Source organism: Medicago sativa, chromosome 6 (genome assembly GCF_051527215.1).
Source record: "Medicago sativa cultivar Bolivia chromosome 6, Bolivia_mono, whole genome shotgun sequence".
In the NCBI taxonomy this organism is placed as follows: Eukaryota; Viridiplantae; Streptophyta; class Magnoliopsida; order Fabales; family Fabaceae; genus Medicago; species Medicago sativa.
The window spans coordinates 37,322,978-37,329,995 of NC_140754.1; the positions used below are offsets into that span (position 1 = coordinate 37,322,978).

General features: G+C 32.5%; 1 long non-coding RNA gene across 1 annotated transcript; it reads right to left on the minus strand.

Moving 5' to 3' along the window:
• Nucleotides 1-1,847: 1,847 nt before the first annotated feature.
• On the minus strand, nucleotides 1,848-3,692 carry LOC146914928 (uncharacterized). The gene is made up of 4 exons (XR_015013197.1): nucleotides 3,634-3,692; nucleotides 3,374-3,474; nucleotides 2,684-2,739; nucleotides 1,848-1,927 (listed from the first exon to the last, which is right to left on the minus strand). It is a non-coding gene; the product is annotated as an uncharacterized LOC146914928 (long non-coding RNA).
• Between the last annotated feature and the right edge of the window lie 3,326 nt (nucleotides 3,693-7,018).

Consider the following 7,018-nt stretch of genomic DNA (forward strand, 5'->3'; position numbering starts at 1 on the left):
TTCATATAATGTATTATTTTAAATGATATATAGAAATATTATCACTTTATATACCTCATGTACATGGTAATTTGTAAGCAAGCTCAACTAGTGTTTCAATAAATGGATTCTGCTTTGAAATGGTCCAAATAAATGGATTCTGCATTGATGTATTATAAAATAAATGAGGGTTATTTTTATTGTATTAAGTCTTATAAGACAGACACCAACCTGTTTCTTAAATTTAAAATTTGAAACAAATTTGAAACAAATTTTTATTGTATATCAGGAAATCGATTTCGCTTATACGTAAATTTATACAACAGAGCCCTTTTGAAGTTCAACAACAAATTTCTTATGAGTGTCCAAACCAAATCTGTATGATAGGTTCGGAGCTCGGCCAGCCTGTCCACAAACAATCAAGTTTGCAGCTGACCTTGATAGTGACAGGTTCCCCATATAGTCCTTTTCTCATCTTTGGAAATTTCAGCAGCTCAGACGACAACTCTTGCTCAAAGCAATAGTACTAGAAAAATGTAAACATAAGATTGGTCAATGACACATCAGATCAAAAAAACTAAATTTTTCAACTCTAAAATTTTCAAGGAAATAGAACATCTTATTAGCTGAAGAAAATTCAGCAATCTAACAATTAAAATATTGAGGTCTTTATGCATGCTACTGTTAATTGTGTGTGTGACTGTGTCTATGTGCTACTGTTATCGTGAAAAAAAACATTATATTGAACTAAAAAATTGGCTAAAATCATCATATAATTGTAGCATTGTTGTCTTTATAACTTCTGAAAAGAACTCAATTAAAATTTAAGCTCAACAAGACTGTTCAAATCTCAATACCTGTATAGAACATACTGTGTGAAACTCTGCATATTATTGGTTTTACAAATGTCTCTCGTTGTTACGTTGACATATTATAAATTCCAAGTTTTGTTGATTCTCTATTTTATATGAAGTATCTACGTGTTTTGAAAGAATTTCCATATATGCTTACATAAGGGGATTGCATTTGAACTTACAGAGTTAGAAATATCGATTTGAAGAAAAGGAGCAGATTTTCACCTTTACTAGAAATTGGTAATCAAATCATGTTGCTGGTATTTGAACTAATGTCACCTGCAAGTGTTCTTCTTTTTTTTTGAAATACCATTGGTTAGTGACTCATTACTCCATCTTTAAATTTACTTTCTAAATTAGGTTGAGCATCCTCCTATTGATCTTCAAAACTAATAATTTATTATCAAATTTTTAAATCACCATCGTGTTGGGATCCTCGGTATTGCAAAAATTGAAGACGAATATAGATGATGTGGTCGTGATCGCGGTCTCAATGCAGTTATAGGGACATACAAAACTTTGACGTTGTGAGTTGCAGATCTTTTTTAAAACCTTGTTTGGTAGTAGCTGCATTGATGTTATACCTTGTGTCTTCATTAGATGAATATCAAGAATTGATGGATAGTTGTCGTGATTGAATTGATGAATCGTTGTAAAAATTAGATTTTTAGCTAATAAAAAGCTGAAAGCAACTAGAAGATACAAGATTAAAGAATCATTATCTGCAAGTTTTTGTGCTAAATATTGGGGTTACTTCAGGTTTCATAGCTGAATTATCTGCAGCCATATTTGCGATTCAGAAAGCTTTCACTGAAAACTGGCAGAATCACTGGTTAGAGACTGAGTCACAACTTGTTATCATAGGGAAGGAAACTGTGTCAACCGCCATCTTTAATTGCCTCCTCTTAACTGTATACGGATTCATGACCCCTCCTGGTTTTTATTCATTTGGCCTTCATCATACAAAAAAAAAAAAAAAAAAAAGATGTCCTACCAATATTGTCACATCCTTCGTATGATCAAAATCGGAATTTTCAAAAGAGAGAAATGCGGTACACAAAACACCATCATGGAAAATGGACAAGCACTATTTCCTACAACATAGAGAGAAATTGCAATCACAAGAGTGGCCATCAATGACTTAATTGGCAAGAACAAACCAACATTTCAACAATATTTTCAATCTAAGATACTAGCTATACACACAATACAGTCATCACAAAAGAATACAACAGACGAAAAATCCGATTTTAGACGATTAGGGTGTATCCTTCAATTTGATATTTGGAGACTTCAAAATATAAGTCACCCAACATTTTACTCTTGCAGGGTATTAATTGGGGGACCGTGCTTGGCCATTAAAACTGCATATCTAAAAACTCTTTAGGGTCAAACTCCTATTTGAAGTATGCATTCTCAAATTGCAAGGCAAGGCAAGGTTAAAAAACGAAACAGGATAAAAATTTGAAGGGTTGTTTTATCTTTCTAGCGAATTTCAAATGAAAGAAAGGGCTCTCCAGCTGGCAGTATTCGTAGATGCTTTATTGCCGGCTATTTTCTCGATTTCATTGTTTTTTTCCTTGGAAGAAACAACTTCCTTATTCTGAACAATAGTGTAACTTTTCTTGGACTTGAGTGGCATTGGAGATTTTCTTTCCATCTACTTGATCAATAGGCATCAGTGTGTTAGTTAGATGGCCAAGTTATTTCCTTACCTCAGCCTTAAAATTATTTTCTAATGTAAAATCTATCTTTCCAAACAAAGCTCATGTATCTTCACAAACATTAAGAATTAAATATTGTAAACGGGTTAAGCCGCTAGTTATCTAACAAATGAACTAAATCAATACCTCTAACAATTTCGGCTTCTATTTTGGCTAAAAATAGCCAACCTCAAAAGAACAGCCTGCAAATATTGTAAACAGGTTATCTTTCACATACAAATATCTCATGATACTTCCTCCTTCCCTTTTCATAAGCACATATTAATTAAGGTTATCTTTCAAAAAAAATAATAAATGCATCTAGGAACTTGAAAAACGACTCATAATTAGCGACAGATTGCGAATCACTTCACCAAACTTCACTTAAACTTTTACTTATAAGAAGGTCATTAAAAAATTTCAATTTCTTAAGATTTAACCTATAACATTATTGGTTGTTGCACAAATTTTTGTTAGTGCTTGACACAAATGAGAGCTTCGTAAAATTAAATGATGTTTACATTCTCTTCAATTCAATTCGACATATACTTAATTTCAAAAGGACAGGGCTGTAGTCCCAATTGATTTGAAATAAAAATTCATTCAAAAATATGGATTATGAACTGATCATATTCTTGTTGAAGACACAAGAAGAGATAATTCCATGTCCCTCAAATATTTGACAACATGACAAATATGCATAACAGTCAGCACTTCAAGAAGAGATTTAAATCTTTTCTTTTGAACGATGATAAATTATACATTTGGAAATTTGAACCAATGCAATTATTGAGTAAATTAAACTCCCCTCGCATGAGAATGATCATATTACATTACCTGAAGAGAGGTGCAGCAGTGGCCGTTGCATAAGTAGAAGCATGCGCGGATAATTTAGATCGATAGCTAGTGATCCTCATGCCCTTTCCAAATGCTTCAACCTATTTAATAACATTCAATCACAGTGATACATTTAAGATATATTAATTCACAAGATAACACATACAAAAGACATGATAATAACCCAAACAGTACTTTATCAAATTAAGCTCTTAGTATGCTTCAACCTAAATGAAACAAATCGCAAAATCAAAAGTTACCTACAGCTTGTCACCATTGAATAGGTTTTAGTATGCTCCCATTAATACTGGCAACATATAGTGGCCAAGCTGCATTTTTATGCAGGGTGCTTTCGCAAATAAACAGCTTATCCACTGTATGCTGCCGATACTAATATTGGTTGTTTTAAAATTAAAAGAAACCAGAAAGTGAACCTTACAAATGACATTATTGTGTCGCAACAAGTGACGACAATAAATGTATAAGGGTGATAAGTATGTACATAGAAGTCTTAAATATTAAATCAATGGAAGAAGATAGTTTGCTCAATAGTATTTGAATCCACCTTTGATTTTATGTTGCTCATTGTAGCAAGTGACGATCTTTATTTATCACCTCTTGTCATCTTGGTTCGATTCATACTTCAGTAATGTAATGGTAGCAGGGTGGTGGTTTTCGTATTATATAGGCTTTACTTTACCTTTTAATTGTTTTAAATTTTGCACACTTGTTATAGGTACATGTATTAAAAGAGAGGCAGCATTGGTTCTTCATATAATGTATTATTTTAAATGATATATAGAAATATTATCACTTTATATACCTCATGTACATGGTAATTTGTAAGCAAGCTCAACTAGTGTTTCAATAAATGGATTCTGCTTTGAAATGGTCCAAATAAATGGATTCTGCATTGATGTATTATAAAATAAATGAGGGTTATTTTTATTGTATTAAGTCTTATAAGACAGACACCAACCTGTTTCTTAAATTTAAAATTTGAAACAAATTTGAAACAAATTTTTATTGTATATCAGGAAATCGATTTCGCTTATACGTAAATTTATACAACAGAGCCCTTTTGAAGTTCAACAACAAATTTCTTATGAGTGTCCAAACCAAATCTGTATGATAGGTTCGGAGCTCGGCCAGCCTGTCCACAAACAATCAAGTTTGCAGCTGACCTTGATAGTGACAGGTTCCCCATATAGTCCTTTTCTCATCTTCTTTGGAAATTTCAGCAGCTCAGACGACAACTCTTGCTCAAAGCAATAGTACTAGAAAAATATAAACATAAGATTGGTCAATGACACATCAGATCAAAAAAGCTAAATTTTTCAACTCTAAAATTTTCAAGGAAATAGAACATTTTATTAGCTGAAGAAAATTCAGCAATCTAACAATTAAAATATTGAGGTCTTTATGCATGCTACTGTTAATTGTGTGTGTGACTGTGTCTATGTGCTACTGTTATCGTGAAAAAATACATTATATTGAACTAAAAAATTGGCTAAAATCATCATATAATTGTAGCATTGTTGTCTTTATAACTTCTGAAAAGAACTCAATTAAAATTTAAGCTCAACAAGACTGTTCAAATCTCAATACCTGTATAGAACATACTGTGTGAAACTCTGCATATTATTGGTTTTACAAATGTCTCTCGTTGTTACGTTGACATATTATAAATTCCAAGTTTTGTTGATTCTCTATTTTATATGAAGTATCTACGTGTTTTGAAAGAATTTCCATATATGCTTACATAAGGGGATTGCATTTGAACTTACAGAGTTAGAAATATCGATTTGAAGAAAAGGAGCAGATTTTCACCTTTACTAGAAATTGGTAATCAAATCATGTTGCTGGGATTTGAACTAATGTCATCTTTAAATTTACTTTCTAAATTAGGTTGAGCATCCTCCTATTGATCTTCAAAACTAATAATTTATTATCAAATTTTTAAATCACCATCGTGTTGGGATCCTTGGTATTGCAAAAATTGAAGAAGAATATAGATGGTGTGGTCGTGATCGCGGTCTCAATGCAGTCATAGGTGCATCAAAAACTTTGACGTTGTGAGTTGCAGATCTTTTTTAAAACCTTGTTTGGTAGTAGTTGCATTGATGTTATACCTTGTGTCTTCATCAGATGAATACCAAGAATTGATGGATAGTTGTCGTGATTGAATTGATGGATCGTTGTAAAAATTGCAATATTTTTAGCTAATAAATAAAAACTGAAAGCAACTAGAAGATACAAGATTAAAGCATCATGTCCTAGATTTCTATAAAAAGAATCCACATTATAAAATTTGAGGCAATTAGACAATATCCAATATTTTACTCTTGCAGGATATTAATTGGGGAACCGTGCTTGGCCGATCAAAACTGCATATCAAAAAACTCTTTAGGGTCAAACTCCTATTTGAACTATGCACTCTCAAACTGCAAGGCATGGCAAGGTTAAAAAAACAAAACGGGATAAAAAATTGAAGCTTTGTTTCATCTTTCTAGCGAGTTTCAAATGACAGAAAGGACTCTCCTGCTGGCAGTATTTGTAGATGCTTTGTTGCCGGTTATTTTCTCGGTTTCATTATTTTTTCCTTGCTGGAAGCAGGGCCGGCCCATAGCCCGTCGAGGCTGGGCGACGACACCGGGCCTCCAATTTTTTGGGGCCCAAAATAATTTTTTTTTTATATGTAAGACACGAAAATAATGGTTATATACCTATTAAAAGCAAATTATTTCAGTTTGTACAGCTTGCTTTAGTGGCATGGCCACTTTTTGTTGAGTGTGAGGTCATGTGTTGTGTTCAAGACCTATCAAAGTGTGTTTTATAATTTTTTGTTGTGTTCAAGACCTATCAAAGTGTGTTTTATAATTTTTTTTTAAATGGCTTATTTATTTTTTTTGGGGCCTGGAATTTAATTTTTTTTGCATCCCTTATAAAATTAAAACTGGGCCTATGAATTTGTTAAGACGGCCCTGGCTCGAAGAAATAACTTCCTTATTCTGAACAATAGTGTAACTTTTCTTGGACTTGAGTGGCTTTGATATTTGACTAACAGAGGGTCTAACTCTGCTTAATGGACCATTGGAGATTTTCTTTCTATCTACTTGATCAATGAGCGTCATTGTCTTAGATAGACGGCCTAGTTATTTTCTTACCTCAGCCTTATAATTATTTTCTAATGTAAAATCTATCTTTCCAAACATAGCTCATGTTTCTGCACAATTAAGAATTAGCCTACCCATTTTACACAGATGAACCAGATTAATACCTCTAACAGTTTCGGCTTCTATTTTGGCTAAAAATAGCCAACCTCAAAAGAACAACCTGCAAATACTGTAAATGGGTTAAGACGTGCTAGATATCTTCCACATATAAATATGTCATGATATTTGATTTCAGAATGAAACTGTTTTGAACTGGATAAGTTAAAATGAAAAAGGGATTGGGGGTATCCTTCCCTTTTCATAAGCACGCATTAATTAAGTTTATCTTTCGAAAAAAATAATAAATACATCTAGTAACTTGAAAAACGACTTATATTTAGGGAATTATTTTTTTTGAATATAATTAGCATCAGATTGAGCATCACTTCACCAAACTTCACTTAAACTTTTACTTATAAGAAGGTCATTC